This window comes from Vombatus ursinus, unplaced genomic scaffold (genome assembly GCF_900497805.2).
Source record: "Vombatus ursinus unplaced genomic scaffold, bare-nosed wombat genome assembly UNPS02014799.1, whole genome shotgun sequence".
NCBI lineage: Eukaryota > Metazoa > Chordata > Mammalia > Diprotodontia > Vombatidae > Vombatus > Vombatus ursinus.
This window is the reverse complement of record NW_020954577.1, coordinates 49831102-49847427: the sequence shown is the minus strand read 5'-3', so window position 1 is coordinate 49847427 and position 16326 is coordinate 49831102.

Sequence of the window (16326 nt, the reverse complement as noted above, 5' to 3'; positions counted from 1 at the left end):
TGCATTCAGAGAGAGCAGTGGTGTGGTTAGGGGTCTGGGAGACATTTGGGCGTCTATTACCCTGGCATATGTAGCCAAATGAGAGGAAGGGATGCCAAATATTGGCTGGAAAAACATCAATGCCAGCTTTCTTGCCCATAATCAGGAGTGGGAAAAGAATCACAGAACATCAGTCTTACTTGCATTAGAGTTACATGAAACTGTTGGCTGATTGCTTTCCCACAATTCTCATTTATGACTCACCCAGAAAAGAAGCCAGGGCTGCCTTAAAACATGGCTCCACAACCTTGGGAAGCTGATCCCCACCCCAGAAGGAACAAACACTAACTATCAGGATGAATCAACTTCCCAAATGATGAGGAGGTCCCAGCATCATCCTCCTCATTTTGTACCTTGAAATTTTGTACCCTAAGTAAAGTCAAAATATTTCATTTTAGCATTGATCAAATGGAACTCTGCCATAAAAATTATCCTACCAAGTGGCCTTATCCCAAGATTCTTATATCTTTCAATTAGGAAATATTTTTGCTCATACCAATAGGGTGAGATGCTCAGAATCTTAAATCAATGAAACCATAAATTACACATAAGCGAAAACATCAGGCTATCAGCCTTGCCCTGAAGATTTATTGCTGAAATAGGTAACTCCATTGCAAAACCGTACATTAGTTTTTATAAAGTAAAAGACAAGGAGAAATCAATAATAACTTTAGTACGCTCTTGCTTCTAATGGTCCATTTATACCAGCTACTTATCTCTCTTATTATTTTAACTTATTATAACAATGTCACGCCATGAGAAAAAAGATTGTCACCATTATGGGAATATCTATTTAAACTCAAGTCTGACTGATTAGACTTTATTGTGATTCATACATAAGTAAAATAGCCAGAAACCTTCCCATGTGTAACCTGTACTTTGGTTCTTAGAGATTATATTCTCTCTTCTGTTGAGAATAAAGAACTTTGGATCATTCTAGATGGACCTTCAAATGTTTGTTATCAAGGTGGTAAATCATTCTGGCAAATCAAAGATGGGTCATAGGCCCATTGACTCGATTGGGAATGGCACAAAGGAGAGCAAGTTTGAGCACCTTGTGTGCCATAACTTATTATCACTATTTCCTATCTCTCTTAGCTGGCAAGTGGAACAGGGAAAAGAATGTGGCTATGGCAGCAGAAAATGGTCCTATCTATTGGGAAATACAATTCAAAGTACACGTCTACATGCAAGTGAGTGAGACACACCATCATCACACGCATGTTGCTGTCCCTCAGGTGTATTGGCCCAAGAATAGGTTGTTATTGTTGTACTTACTCAAGGCCAGCACTCTGTTCTTGTGTGATAAGTCCCCCTGATTTCAGTGAAGGAGAAGGGGTTGATGTGTTCATCCAAAGAGCAGGTTCTCACAAGAAGAGAGCAGGACCCTAAGGAAGTTAATCCTTTCAGGTTTGGAACTCCCATTCAAGAGTCATGGCTGATGAATGAATGTGGGCGATCTCAACTAGCCTGATGTACCTGCCTAGCCACTAGACTAGACATTATTTCACATCCAATCCAGCCATCCCCCTAGGATACCTTGCCATCCACCATGCTGCAACATTTGTACCCTCTCCTTCCCCCCTCCTTGCTTTCCAGTTTTTCATACCCTGTGGATCAATTCAGGACTCCTATGAATTACCAGCTACTCCTTTCCTTAGCCCCCATTCCTATAAACATGCTATCTCCCCCATTAGAATGTAAGCATCTAGATGGAAAATGCTATCCACAAAGAAGAAAGAACTATGGAGTTTGAATGCAGATCAAAGCACACTATTTGCTATTTTTTTTCTTCTTTTGTGTTTTGTTTCCTCTTTCTAGTGGTTCCTCCTATGGGTTCTAATTCTTACAACATCACTAATGTGAAAATAATTTTAATAGAAATGTATATGTATAGCCTATATCAGATTGTGTGCCATCTTGGGGAAGGAGGTGGGGAGGGAAGGGGAGAAAAATTTAAAACTCAAAAGTTTCTGGAAGTGATTGTTGATAATTCAAAATAAATTAAATAAAAAATAAATATTTTTGTACATATGGAAAAAAAAGAATGGAAGCATCTTCAGGTCAGGGACTCTCTTTGCCTTTGAATTTGTATCCCCAGTACTTAGCACAGTGGCTGGAAGATAGTAAGCACTTAAGAAATGATTTTTCATTCATTCATTCAAATACGTTGCAGCATATTACTGACCATGGAAGCCATATTATACAGGAAATGGATGATCAGTGAAGGAGGTAGGCCAGTCGCATCTTGAGAGCCAGGGAGAACTGTCCTCAGTACCCAGATTTTGAGAAGTTCTCTAGAATATATATCTATGAAATGTCACACTCAAGAATGACACAGGATCAGATGAAACCACTGAAGGAAAGGTGCACATCATTGACATCTCTGATCCTCTGATGTATTGAACTGTCGTCACTTCTGATTCCACTTCAGGCCTTCGAGTCACATCGCCAGATCTTACTGGGGTCAAATTCAGGATCCGGGTGAGAGTGGGGACTACTGCTTCCAGGACATGAAGGGAGACAGAAAACAGTCCCTATTCTCTTCTTCCACTCTGTCTCCTATCCTAGCTGACCCAGCCACTGCAATTGGATGAAGCATCTTTCCAAACCCGGCCTGCTTTGCCATCTCCTGGCTGACTCCTTCCCTCCAGATCTTTCTCCCTTCCCTGCCTAAACAACTGTCTCCTCCCTCTCCCAAATTCAATACCTTCCCTCTGCCTTCAGACTTCCAGATATCTCCTTATACGATTAATTTTTAACACATTGTATATACTTTGAGCAAACTTTTAATGCTATTTTTGTTCTGTAACCTCCCTTTTCAAAATCCCTACAGTTTATCTGGATGCTTTTTTAGCATATTTTCCCTCTAGTGTCAACATTTCTGACAATTATATCAAATGCAAAATATTGGGATGCACTGTCTTCATTAAATATGAGTAAATTAAAGAAGTCTATAGGGGAAAATGTTCCAACTTTTATAATTACTTCAAGGTCCAGTTGCTAGTTTAAACTGAAACTTTCTCTCCTACATCTTCTCATCACTTACAAAGTAAGATCTTGTCTGCATAGGCTGCAGGTTCTGTCCCTTGCCGCTGACCCGAATCAAGCTTCCTATCTTTGAAACCATAGAGGCCTTGACTTAGCACCTTTTTGGGATCTAGGCCATAGAATTCCTCTGGACTAACCTGCTCTTTTCCTAAGGATAGTCCATGCCTCTCTGGGATGGTCAATTTCTCAGAGCTCCTTCAAGAGCACTGAATTTAGAGATAGAAGACCTAGGTTTGAATCCTAGCTCTACAAAATCCTATCTGTATAACCTTGGACAAGTTACTTCCTCCTCTCTTATCTAGGCCTCAGTATCCTATCTATAAAATAAAAGAGTTGGGAATTTGTTGTTGAGTTTTTTCAGTCATGTCTGACTCTCTGTCCCCATTTGAAGTTACCATTTCCATCTCCAGATAATTTTACGGATGAGGAACTGAGGCAAGCAGGGTTAAGTGACTTGCCTAAAGTCACACAACAAGTCTGAGACTAGATTTGAACTCAGGTCCTCCTGACTCCAAGGCCAGTGCTCTATCCACTGCACTATGTCACCTAGTTGCCCTTTGAGATACTGGAGTGGTTGGCCATTTCCTTCTCCAGATCATTTTACAGGTGAAGAAATAGGCAAACAGGGTTAAATGATTTGCCCAGGGTCACACGGCTAGTAAGTGTCTGAGGCCAGAGTTGAACTCAGGAAGGGGACTACAGGGCAGGCACTTTATCCACTGTGCCACCCTCGCTGCCCACAATAACTTGGGCATAGTGATCTCTAAGGTCCCTTCCAGCTCTAAATCCTCTCATGCTTGTATAGCACCCACTCCCAAGTCAGCTCCCCTAACCTCCTAGTGAATGCATCAGCCAAATCCTCAGAGAGTAGCCAATCGCTTCTCTCTTTATTATTCTAGGGATAACCATGATTGGCTGGCATTTCTTGTACTATCGTTCATGCACCCTCCCCAGTGTGCTTCCCATCGATAGCCAGCCAGATTTAATTAACTGTTTTCACAAAGGACCATTACCAGGGTAGTATAATCAGAATGGTTGGCACAAACGTCCCTCTCGCTGATAATAATAACAATAACAATAAATTGAAGGCATACTGTCCTATAAGTTAGAGTGAACTCTAAGAAGAGCAGCCATACTTGACCAGAGAATAAACTCACAACTCCTGGTTACTGGGAATCCTTTTACAAGTCCATGGTAAGCATTCCTCTCTGACGCAAGCAGTCACGTCCTTTAAGGCTCCTTCTTCCCTTGGGTGGCTATCTCTCTGCATCTGGGGTTGTCTACCTTAGCCCTCAGAGAGAGCTCTTGGCCTATCTCTCTCTGCTCCCATCTAGAATGGTTTTCTCCTATCGGTTCAGTCTCTTTCATGGAGGAGTGGAGGGGGTGGAATGTTACATTCCCTCTGGATTCATGAACCAGTTGAGGCAGTATTAAGGATTTCATTGAAGAAGCATATGCTTAGAAGGAAAAAAGATGGACCAGGCATATAGCAGGACCAGGGGCTAACCAATAGTCAGTCAGTATACTACATCTGCAGCCATACAATGTCAAGAAATCTCCCATAATGAGACCTGCAGCACACTGAGTGGGTCCCCTATTTGGGCAAGCATCCCACAGCATGGGCAGACATGGACGGGTTTCTACCTGCATTGCCAGAGGGAACATCCATGTTGGTGAGATCCTTGATCCACCAAAGTATTGAAGAAGACAAGACAAAAATACCTAATCTGGCTTCTGCATTTTGTGATAATTCTGTCTAATTTCATCAAAACTCTTGGGTTATGTCTACACATATCAATTTGACTGGGATGACTTGATTCTTCACTTTTCACAGTTTTGCCCAGATCCCCCTTCTCACGATTGATGTCAAATTTTTTCCAAAAAACAAAAAAAAGACATCAATCACAACAATAAGATGGATTCATTTCTATATTGACACAGTCACAGAATAATGGTCAGGCACTTAACAGTTTGCAAAGCCTTCATGTATGTTATCACATCAGAGTCTCTCAACAGCCCTGTGGTATTATTATTTCCCAATTTATGGATGAAGAAACTGAGGATCAGCCGGATAACAAGAATTACCTATGGTCACACACCTAGTAAATGTGGATGGCACCAACTCAGGTCTTTCTGCTAACAAACACAGTATTCACTTGACTATGGCAGAGAGATAGAGACAGACAGACAGACAGACAGACAGAGACAAGGAGAGAGAGCACGTAATTTGCCACTTCCTCCTCTTCCTAGAGCACCATAATTTTATAGATTTAGAACTAGAGAGGCGCCCAAAAGGTCATCCAGTACTTCTTCATTTAGAGGTGGCTCAGGGGGGTTAGGTTATTTTCTTAATACCACATAGGTAGCAAGTGACAAAGCTGGCATTTAAATCCAGGTCCTCTGGTTTTAAAGCCAGCACTTTCTTCTGTAAGACATTGTCTCTCTTTCCTTGAAGTTGTAGGGATAATGTCTGTTCTTTCTAGCTGTTCTCTTGAGTAAACTCAAAGAGAAAACCATTCTCCCATGGGTTTCCTTTTTCATGCCCAACTGTAGTGTTGTCAGAACTGCCAGAACCAGTAAAAATGGCATCCAGGAGAATGTGGGATTGGCTTACTCTTTCCTTTCTGTCTCATACAATCCATCTTCCCTTGTATTCTGTCTCTTCACAGGTAAAGGAGCATCTGGCCATGGAAAGAAGGAAATGGAGAAAGATGTGAGTAAGATATCTGAAACCCAGAGAAGCTGAATAATTGGCCCAAGGTCTCACAGGTCAGAAAACCAAATTCAAATTGTGGTCCCCCAATTCCAAATCCAGTTCAACATGCTGTCTCATTTTAATGAATTCAGTGCAATTCAATTTAGTTCAGCAAGCACATATTAAGTAACTACTGTGTGCAAAGCATTAGCTATATGGGAAGGTCATTGACCTTCATAACTGAAAGACAATTTAGGGTTAAAGAAGATATAGAGAGAATTACAAAATATAAATTAGATAATTTTGATTATTTAAAATTTAAAAGATTTTGTATACACAAAACCAATACAACCAAAATTATAAGGAAAGCAGAAAACTAAGGAAAATATTTACAACAGGTATCTCTGACAAAGGCCTCATTTCTCAAATATATAGAGAACTGAGTCAAATTTATGAAGATATAAGTAATTCCCCCAAATAATAAATGGTCAAGGGATATTAACAGGCAGATTTCAAATAGAGAAATCAAGGCCACCTATAGTCATATGAAAAAATACTTTAAATCACTATTGATCAGAAAAATGCAAATTAAAATAATTCTGAGGTACCACCTCACATCTATCAGAGTGGCTAATATAACAAAAAAGGAAAATGGTGGATGTTGGAGGGGATGTGGAAAACTGGGACGCTAATGCACTGCTGGTGGAGTTGTGAATTGATCCAACCATTCTGCAGAGCAATTTGAAACTATGTCCAAAGGGCTATAAAACTGTTCATACCCTTTGATCCAACAATACCACTGCTAGGTCTATATCCCAGAGACATCCATAAAAGGGAAAAGGACTTATTTGTACAAAAATATTTATAGCAGTTCTTTTGTGGTGGCTAAGAATTGGAAATCAAAGGGATGCCCATCAATTGGGGAATGGCTAAACAAACTGTGGTATATGATTATGATAGAATACTATTGTGCTATAAGAAATGACAAGCAGGATGATTTTTAGAAAAACCTAGAAAGACTTACATGAACTGATGTTGAGTGAAGTGAGCAGAACCAAGAGAACATTATACATAGTAACACCAATATTGTTTGATGAAGAACTGTGAATGACTTAGCTATTCTCAGCAATACAATGATCCAAGACAATTCCAGAGGACTAATGATGAAGCATACTATCTGCCTCCAGAGAAAGAATTAATATTGATTGAATACAGATTGAAGCAGGCTATTTTTCACTTTCTTTCATTTTTTTCTTTTATTGGAGTCTTCTTGTACAAAATTACTAATATGGAAATGTTTTACATAATTGCATATGTATAACCTATATCTTATCTGATCACTTATCGTCTCAGGGAGAGAAGAGGAGGAAGAGAGAGAAAGTCAGGGATAGAATTTGGAAATCAAAACTTTAAATAAAAATGTCTAAAAATTGGGGAAAAAAATAAATGAAAGACAATAAAGGCTCCAATTTACCCCTGTACGCAACACACACACACACACACAAATACTTAGGTCACTTAACTATTCACAAACAACTTTGAGATCTCTGGAGTATATACATTAAGATCTTGCTTAATATTTGTCTATTCTGGGAAATCATTTTTATCTGCCATTTCTGCTAACTACTTAAATGTGGTTTTTTAAAATATTTAAGTAAATACTCTTTCTTACTGCTGCTTCTACTGCTAACATAATTTAATACTGTGCTCTAATCCTAACAAAGATTGTTTTCACAATGTGTTTCTTCCCAAGAAGCCTATAATGCTTCATTGGAAATCTTATTTATTCTCACAATATCCTTCTAAGGGAGTTTGGAGGAACTGACTCTGAGTGGAGAAGAACCTCTGGGAAGTTGATTCTGACATGGTGCCAGTCAAGCCCCTGGAGGGGCTGACTCCTGCTGCTTCCAGTATGACCCAAAGAGAGACAAAAGACCTTAGCCTGCTTGCCCTGAACTTCCTGGACAACATGGACCTTTCAGTTGCTCTTGGTTAAGGGGTTTCTGTTAGACCTTAAACTATGAGGATTTTCTCTTAAGTGAGTAGAAAGGGAGTTTCATTGATTCAAGGGACTTTCCCTGTTGGATATTTCCCTACACCAATTAAATTACTGATCCAGAATGCCCTAAAATAAAATGGGAGAAAGCAGCAGGGGAAAAATAAAGGCTTGAAAATTGAAAATAATTTTAAATTTTTAAGTAATTTCTAAAATACAACTAAGTCCAAAGGATACCAAATATCTGGATAAAAACATGAAAAAGTCAACATCCATATGGTTGCAACCAGCCAGATAGTCATCTAACATTACCAACAAGTGCTGAGATCAAGGACTAGGGCACTCTCCCTTCTCTACCAAGGGCAGCCCTCTTCTCTAGACTCATACACCTGATCTGGATGGAACTGGGTTCAATCCTGAGAGAGTCTGACCACCTAGATTCCAAGAATAAGGTCAGTCTCCTTTTCTCACGTTCTTTTTTATTTCATTATATCCACTATCCTGGCACCCTGGGGGGAACTTACTTAAAAATAAGGTCTCTGCTCATGTTTAGGGTTTTCCCAAAAGAGGAGGAGAAAGTTACTCAATCTACAATGTTTAATCAGATATGAGACAGGTATTTATTCCCTACACACAACAGAATTTTTTTAACTTCACTACACACATTTACAAAAAAATTTAAATAGGATTCAATAATTTGTGGGAAGTTGATACTTAAAACTCATCAGAACATAAAACAATTTGTGGAGCCAGTGGACAGGTGTTCCACATTTCACCTTAGTTCCTCACTGTCCAAACAACTCCTAATCTCTGGCTGCTGAAAAACTGATCAAGGCTTTGGGCTCATTCTCTTGGTGCTCGTCATCAGAGTGGTTGGCAGGGATTCCTCTCTTTTGCTGAGAGTAAGCTTGATCCAAAAGATTCAGGATTGCCAAACCTTTTCTACTCACAGGGTGGCTTGCAAGCCTGCATGTGTCCAACTAGATGTACACTGGATGTAAAATCAGAAAAGAAAAGGCACAGAAACCCAGGATCAAGCTTGCCTATTCAGGACATAAGTCGACATGCTCTCAGGGCCACTTGGCAAATGGGGTAGGAAATAGAACGAGCTGTCCTTTTTCCCACCAGTCAGGGGAAATCCCAGAGCTACATTATGTCACCTAAAGGATCAAAGGAAGAGAGGTAGACTTTTTTCAAGATACACTGAGTCATTGGCTCTTTCAACTGATCAGTCAGTGAGAGGTCATCTCATTAAGCCCCTTCATAGATGAATCAGTCAGGGGCAGTCTATATTCTTTGCCACCATCTCTTTTATTCTTGCTTTAATAGAAATAACCTGGGGGAAGCTAGGTGGCACAGTGGATAGAGCTCAGGCCTTAGAGTCGGGAAGACCTGAGTTCAAATCCTACCTCAGACACTTGACACTTACTAGCTGTGTGACCCCAGGCAAGTCACTTAACCCCGATTGTCAAAGCAAAAAAGAAAGAAAGAAACTATCTGTAATGTTTGACTGAATATTTTAATTCACGGCCTTACGGTGACCATGTAGACACGATCATTCAGCTCTTCAGAAGCAGTTTTCTCAACCAATTACTGTCAGTCACAGATCAAGATTAGTATTCTCACACTAATCTATTCTTTGGCTGCAAAAGTTTGAGCTCCTATGAGGCAACAGTGCCATCTGATAGCCAAAAAGATGAATGTATCCTTTAGGATCAATTAAAAGAAGGGAGATGCGAGTCCTGCTGCCATGTACCCTTCCTGATCAGGCCACATTTTGGAGTAAGTACTATGTTCAGGTCTGGGCTTCACATTTGAGGGAGGACACTGACAAGCAAGCTAGCATCTAGAGGAGGGTGGCCAGGGAGCATACTATATGGGGGAACAATTGAAAAAACTTTGCATGTTTAGTCTGGTGAAAAGAAGCCACAAGGTAAGGGAATTGTCATCTTGAAGCATTCAAAGGGAGCTATTGAAAAACGAATGCATTTTAGAAGTGAAAAGAACCTGAGAAGCAATACAGCCACCTATTTTACAAAAATAGAGGCACAGGGCTAAATTACTTGCTCCCTCAAGTAGCTTGAGGCAGGCCAAGGATTAGAAGCCAGGTTTCTTGATGCCCAAAAGCACTGCTCTTTCCACTTGACCATACTCTCAGCATACCTGTAAGGCAGCATCCCTCCTTGACCTCAAGGGTTTTATAATCTGGTTGGGAAAAGAAGACTGCTACCGTGGGCCAATTATAAGAAAGTACAAGACAATAAAATTGTGTGGTGTAGGCTCCGTGTCCTAGGAGGGCATCACTTAGAGTAGGGGCAGGTAGAGTGGTGGTTTGGGGGTAATCGGGGAGTTCATCTTAGAGGAAATGGACCTGGAGTTGGTAGAGTTTCGTTGTGGTTGGTCCTTTGTTCTCAAAGAGCACCATGACATCGGCAAGATGATGCCATGACTTGCAAGAGAATTGGATTTAAGTGAGGCAGGACTGTGCAAAGTCACCAGCCTCACTTTCTCCTCCAGAGCCATCTGGGTCCAGTGGCCAGATATAGATCAGGATGACTGGAAATGGCCCCTACAGTTTGGTTATGTAGAGGACAAGAGGAGGACGTTCTGGAGGAGACAGAGAAACCTGGGGACACTGACAGCAGAAGGTCAAGAGGAAGCCCGAACCTGAAGGAGGGAAATGGCCTGCCTGGCCACAGCAATACTCCTTCGCTGGTAGAAACTCCAGACTTCTAGTGTTTGGCATCATTTGCCCTTTCATAGAGAAGGAAGGAAAGTCTTCTGTTGCTCAATTCTTATCAAGTTGGATAGAAAAGGTCTCTCTCTCCTGGTGTCCTGCATCCTCTAGGTCTGTTTCACCATCCTCACCATTCCCTGCCAAGAATATAAGCTCTTTGAGAACAGAAATTGTTTCATTTCTGTCTTCGTAGCCTTAGGGCCTGGCACACAGTGGATTAGATAAGTGCTTCTGAGTCACTGAATGACTGGAGTAAATGGGTTAAACAAGATGGCCTCCAAGTTCCCTCCCAGCTCCAAACATCTGGCACATGCTATGAGGCTGGCAGAGCTGTGAAATCTTGCTCACAGCCCAAGTGACTCGACTGGCTGCGGGTGAAAAAGAGGGGGTGGAGGAGAGAGACCTGGATGCAGGAGATCTAGAAACACCAAGGGAAAGTTATCGCCTGTGGCCATGTCTTCTGAGGCTCAGAATTACATTGCAGATTAAGACTGCCTCTTTCTCCTGTTGGATCTTCGTGACCTACAGAAGAAGAAAAAGAATAAGGGCTTCATTGAAATTATGTTATAAGTTTCTGTTGATTAGGAATGAGTTTGGTTTACTACTCCTTTTGTTTTTCCCTTTCTTCAAGGAGGGAAACTGCTGGCCTTTTCCTGCTCTCTGGCTTCATTTTGTTACCGCTGCTCTGGAGGGTGGAAGACCAAAGAGGCTGAGAAGTTAGAATCCTCCATGCTCCAAGCAACAACCATGCTAGGTTGTTGGGTCCACTGAGTCCTCCACCCAACATCTCAGCCTCCTCTGTGGCATTCGAGGGGACCTTGCAGTCTTTAGGTCTCCTCTCCTCCTCTTTCCATCCAAGTCCAGGAGAGAAGATTTCGAGTCCCGGCCAAGGGAGAGTCAGTGTCACTGAAGCTGAAAAACGGTATTGGAGCGAGGCGAGGAAACTCTGGGGAAAGTGACAAGATATACAACCTTCTCCCACTTCTTTTAAGACACGTGCAGAAAGCTGATGTCACCCACTGGGTTCTTCTTCCAGTGGATTGGGAAGTCCAAATGCAAAGTCTCGGGCTTTAAAGATGACTCCTCTTCCCCAATCTCTAGCGCATAGGAGGGGAGGCGTTAGGGGTGAATGGGATCGGGGAAGGGGGTATACAATCTAGGGGCTCTGTCCGTAGCCCTGGCATTCCGGAATGCAATGCAGCCTCCCTGTAGCTGCAAGCAGATTCTTATGGGAGTGGAGGAAATGTCTCCCTCACTTTCCCTAGAGGGGAGATCAAGGCAGGGATCCAGTGAGCTTTTTGATCAGAGCTCCGTGTGAGAAGTGAAAGCAGAGGCGAACTCAGGAAAGGCAGATCGAGGGAAGCGTCTCCGGACACCGTATGGTCGAACTTCAGTCTTGGCCCGGGACCCCGAAGCATTCTCAGGGCTAAGGGCAGAGCAGACCGAGTTCTGGGGAATGACTGCGGCTACTCTTGGAGCGAGGACAAAGCTCTGGCGCTCCCTGCAATGCAGCCCTGGGGAAATCCTATCAGCCCACTGGAAGACCAGAGCCCGGTCCTCCATTCACCCCCGCATCCCTCGGAGGACCACCAGAGTGGGTGCCATACGAGAACCTAAAATCGACAACGTTTGTTTCAGCCCCGATGTGACGCCTTTCCTTTAAAAGGAACCTCCCAAAAAGGCATAATCCGGGCATTCACTGGTCATTCACCAGAACTCCCCTCTTCCTTATTTTCTGTTAAAAGAAAGGGTATATTGGCCTGTTTTGTTGCTGCTGCTGGGTTTTGGTTGTTGTTGTTTGGGGGGAGGAGAAAGGATGGAACAGTATTGAACCTGTGGTTTTTGTTGATTTTTTTAATGTCCGAAAAGCTATTAATTACACTCCAGTCCATGGTACAGAACATTAAAGGTCCTAAGATTTCCTACAAATTGACTCCAAATCAGATAAAAAGCGAAAGTACATTTTCATATTCCTCTAATTCCCGGGAAGATTTGTTTTTTTAAATTGAGATACACTTCTTGACTTGCGTCCCCAAAGTTGAAAGCGAAAGCCGAGACCGTAATTTATTTCCCATAGCCAAGACCCAGATGCAGCCGTTATGGAGTCATTGGCTAGAAGGAAAATTCCTGTGCTTCGGGATCACAAAACTATACGGATGAAGGTGGAAGGGAATAAAGGGAATTGAGAAAGTAAAGATGCATAGAGTCAACCTGGACCGAGCGGCCCGGCTGCTCTCTGTAGTCATGAGTACTGCAATCGAAGGTCAGCTGAGTTCGATGACTGGGGTGATTACCAACAGGATGGTGTAAGATAAGCCTCGAGGGATTCTCCCAGCTGCCTCCAGCACTGATGCGGGGCGATGGGCCCAATAATCCCCAGCCTGGGGAATCCACCCGACGGGCAGAAAGAAAAAGTGCAAGGCTGAGGTTCAGACGATAGCTGGTGGGGGTTTTTTCTCCAGGGAAAAGAGTGAGTCACCCAAGGAAATGAAGGAATACGGGCAGAGACAGGCAAGGAGGCCAAGTTGCGGAAAAGGTCCAAGGCAGGAAGAAAATTCAGCGTGAGAATCCAACCTGGAATGTGTTAGCAGAGCCCTTGGGCCCCGCCTCACTGACAGCAACATTTGCCAATTTAATAGGGTCAAACCCTTAATGCCGGGGGTTTACTTTCACGATGATTCTTTCCCAGATCTAGATTGAATTTTTTAAATGTTTGTGAAACCCAGTTCTCACAGAATTGACATTTCGTGTCTTCTCTCAAATCTTAAAAAAAAATTTTTTTAGTGAAACTACATTCCCAGTGTTTAATTACTAGGATCTGGATTCGATTGGTGATATATTAACAGAAGTGGGCAGAGAGGTGCTGGGGGATCAGTAACCCACACAACCTTAGACCAGACCACTGGATGGAGTGTTTAGCAGAAAATCTGACCAGTAAGAAAATCGAGGACCAAGAACTTGAGAGCCTCCCTCACTCTTGTCGCAGGTGTGTGAAAGAAACCAAACAGGAGTGGAGTGGTTTTTTGTTTTTTTTTTTGGAAAGGAACTAGTAAGTGCACCAGAAGATGGGGGGGAAGGAGCGTTTTGCTCTTGAAAAAAGAAGAAACCAAACTGTCCCTGAATCTCCAGAAGAAGGCTGAGAAACCAGAAGCCTCAGCTTACCCTCTGAAATTCAGCCACCAAGGGAACTTTCCTATTATGAAGTAGTCTGTCTCTTCCCAAGTAGGCCACCCTAATAGAGAAGTCCCTGTGAATATTTCTTTCCTGCCTATTGAAAATGCCAAGACGAGCACGTTTGCAGCACAATCAGAAAATGAAATGTTCCATCCATGTATAGTATTTAAAATAAGTGTGTGGGCATGGAGAGCACAAAAGGGACATTTTTCCTTTTTGTAAGTAAAAATACAAAAGGGTCACTTCTCCCATATGAATGCCTCTTCTTGGGAAGGAATATTCCTACTTTTGGCCAAGCGTGAGCTGCCATTAGGAGAGAGTTTAATAAGTCTCCATTGAGCATTCATTTATGCAGTATTATGTGAACTCTGACCTCTGGAGCTCCGTGGCAATTAGCCATGATGTGCAGCATTTCCCACCTCCAACAGTAACCTCTTCACCCTCCTTTCCATCCTGGGGTTCTTCAATTCCGTTGCTTTCTCCCCTCCCTCCTCTGCCCCCCACAACTGATGGAACTGGAGTTCATCAGGATTCCAAGGCATCTCTCAATATATATATATTACTCCTTGATTTCTCCAGCCTCTCCTCCCACCTCATCCCCTGGTTGGACTCTGCATCCAGGCCTAGAGAAAGGCGTAAATGGACTTCTCTATCCAATCTCGCCCAGTACTTCTCCTAGACTTAAGAAATGTGCTGTAATGTCACAAAGAACTCTATTTCATAGTTAGTGGCATTGGAAATAAATAGGATCCGTTTCATCAGTCTAATTTAACATTTTTTAAATATTCGGTGCAATTTAGTTTAGGCCAAGTGAAGGGAAAGCTAGAACAGGAGTGGAGGGTAGGAAGAGGACAGCAGGGAAACTACCCCCTCGAAAAAAGACCCCTACGGAGGGAGAGGAAAGTGGTTTAAGTTTTTAGTAAACACTGTTTAGCCAAAAAAGAATGGGAAAGTCGCCCCCCTCCTCCAGAGGGATGGGACTGGAATTGTTTGCCTTCAGCAGAGGACTCTTTCTAAAGTGACCCATCTCTGAATTAATTTCTGTTTGAACTTTCAGTGAACCTGAGATTAAACTGGGGTGAGCAGCTAAGCAGTTTGCTGATGCTGCCTTTTCAACAACCCTTTCAGACTGAGTAAATATTGATCGGTTGGAATCTGATTGCCCCAGAGGAAAACACCCCAGCCTCTGCCTAAGCTCCAAAAGTAAACTTGGAAGGAGGGGGCTGTTCTATCTAAGGCCCGAGCTGCAGGAAAAATCTGAAACCCGGCTTGGGTTGGGGGATACTCTGAACTATGGGTCGGGGAGGACCATGCTTTGGTAAACCAGGAAGGTTGAGAAAGATGATCTCCAAACCCTTCCCGTCCCACGATGCACCTCTCACGGGCTACTGATTTTGAATCTGTAAAAAGTGGGGGGTTCCCCCGTTTTAGCTCTTTCTGGGGTTTCAATCACCCTTATCACTTTTTTTTTTTACTGAGTTGTCTGCTTTCCTCCGAGACCCAAAGAGACCTTGAAGTAGGTCATGTTAAGCTATTTTGATTTAATCGATTGGGACAGCTAAAAAGATACAAATGTTTTCGTTGCTGAAAGGTATATTAATGTGTCCTAAATGCATTGCTCGTTAGCTGATTTATCCCACCACAGAGAAAAGTCTTGGTTAATTTCGCTGTAATTGATCCTTTTCCTCCTCCCAGTTCCATTAAAAAACCGGTACCTGGACACTTGAGAGCCCCGGGGTTGGAACCCCTCTTGCTCTTAGATATTGAAATCAGGGTCGGTGGCATGCAAATGCCTCCTTTAGCACATGAAAGTATTTGGAAGGAGACCATCTGTTTTGTTTTGTGCCCTTACACTAATAAACAAAAGATACAGTATAAGCTCGGGCGGGAAAATGAAAGAAATATCTGGCTCCGCTTTGAAGTTGGCTGCATCCACTGCAGTCTTTTTAGGGACGGTCCCAGCGCAGACGCAGGGAGCCCTAGCCCTCTCCTGGTGCCCTTGATATGGCCGACGCGCCTGCAAATCGAGACTTGTCTCCTTTGACAAGGAAATGAGGAATCTCGCGTAGATGCTCCACCGAACCTGCAACTTTGCAGCCCTGATGCTCCGTGCAAAGCATTCCTTTGTTGGGGAAGAAAGGAAGCCCAGGCTGTTTGTTTATTTGTTTCTTAGGAGAAACATGTATTTGTCCTTTGAAGGATGCCAGGATTTTTCCCTTTCTGGAAGCACTGGGGGCGGAATGTTCCGCTAAAACGTGTGAAGGGGGGTGGGTGGAGTGGCGGTAAAGATTTGGAAGAAGGCATAGGTGTAAACCCTGTAGCTTTGAAATGTTATTCCTTTTCTGATTTCTGGCTCTGTGCAGCTGGGCGGTGTGAGACCTTGAAGAAACTTACAAGTTTACCTGAAAGTGGATGCAGAGGGAAATAGGGAACCAGTTCTCCTGGGGCCTCTCGCTAACTGTAGCATGTGCCCAGGAATCAAGAATCTCCCAGCAAAATGTTCCAGGTCTGGCATAACTTTTAAAATCAGATTTGGGTTTGGAGATGAATGAAGCTTACCTGAGAACTTAAGGAGTAGAGGGAAGGATGAAGGAGGAGATGGAAGAAGGACAGGAAGAGTTGGGGGAGGGGGAG